Source organism: Arachis ipaensis, chromosome B04 (assembly GCF_000816755.2).
Source record: "Arachis ipaensis cultivar K30076 chromosome B04, Araip1.1, whole genome shotgun sequence".
In the NCBI taxonomy this organism is placed as follows: Eukaryota; Viridiplantae; Streptophyta; class Magnoliopsida; order Fabales; family Fabaceae; genus Arachis; species Arachis ipaensis.
The window spans coordinates 5,126,448-5,128,220 of record NC_029788.2 but is presented as its reverse complement, the minus strand read 5'-3'; positions in this window follow the sequence as shown (position 1 = coordinate 5,128,220).

The following is a 1,773-nucleotide window of genomic DNA, read 5'->3' as shown; positions in this document are numbered from 1 at the left end:
TATTTTCACCGTTCTAATAATTACCAAAGAAGAACCAACCACATGAATCATAATGCACTCAAAGCCTAATCTCCCAAACCCACATTCTCATGATTCTTCTTAGCCATGATCGTTCGCCAATCATGTATGTAGTTTTTTTTAAAAAAAAGATAATTAAATCATTATTCAACTTATTTTATCCATTTCAGTATTTCACTATCACAAATTTTTATACCTGCCTCATCATGAGAGTTGAATTCAACAATAATAATCCATCGGCGTGTCAAAATAGTATTAGATATAGACTAGATGCTAGAGCTAAAAGTTGTGTGCATACACGCATGAAATGAAACTAATTAATTACGTACTTGAGATATTATTATTGGCTCATCGGTAACACTGAACTGTTATTAGTTGTAATAATTATCAAGGTCTCAAGGATCTTTAATTAAAAGTAGATAATAAAATATAAGTTTAAGTTTAGATTTAAGAAGAAGTACTTAAGATTCCCAATTTAATTCTATGATATTAGAGAGGTTGAGAATATTTTTTGATTCCAAATATTTTTTAAGAAGAATTGAACTAATAACAATGTGTGCTTAAAACTCTATTTATAGATTAATCTAATGTCAACTAACAGTTACTTCTATAATATATCTTCGTTAGTTTTCAAACTTGAATAACCGTTCCGCACTTATTGCCCGTTGATGCTTTGTTGCTGATGTTGATAACTGCTCCCACACTTTTTACTTCCACGCTCTATTATTATCACTGACAGTTATATCTTTGAGATATCATGATCCATAATTCGGATCTAGTTCAAATTTTAATTAAAACAACTTTGTTTCTAGTCGGTTGAAAACTTTTTTAATGTGTTGAAATTGACTTCTTAAAAATAACATAAATTGACAATAATATTAACAATAATAATTTTTTGTCTAACAATATGTCCCAAAATTTTTCATTTAAAGACATGCAATGATTGAAAGTGAAAAAACTTAGTTGTGTTATTTATATTTATCTTATCTTTGATAAGTTGAGGTGTAAATGTCGATTGATATTAAAAGCGTCAAGTACTTTTAAGTTGACACTTTAAACACATATATGCTTGATAAATTAAATACCTAGTAATAATAGACATAACAAAATTTCTAAGCCTATGTTGATAGTTGAATACCTAATTGTTACTGGAATTCATTCTTTTGTATGAAACTTCTAAGCATGTCAAATAATATATGTTGTAAATTTTAGCACATTAAACGTGTATTAATTGACCTTTGTCTTAATCTTTAACATTTCAGTTGAGAATTTTTGACACATACTTTTTATTGTTCTAAACTGACTTTATTAATTGGCACAATTTTTTCTAATCTCGAAAATAAAAGAATCTTAATTTCGTGAAGTTGTTTTTTTTATATGTTAAACTCTAAGTGTCAATTAGATTTGATAAAATTTTTAAATCTATGAAACTTTTATAGTGATATTTTAATAGTTTTAAGTCCAAATACAAATAGACTCAACAGAATATTTAAGTCAATGAGACTTGTATTTATGAATTATATATCCAAATGTCAATAGAAGATTGTTTTTGCTCATAATTTTAAACTTGATGCATAATGTTTTTTGTTTAGAAAAAATAAAATCATAACAATGTAAATAAAAGATAAAAAAAAAGAATTTAAAAGATAATAAAAATAACAAAGAAAAAGTAAAAAAGATTAGGATGAATAAAAAAGAGAAAAAAATAAAGAAATAGAAAAATAAAAAAAAACAAAAAAACAAAAAAATTATATT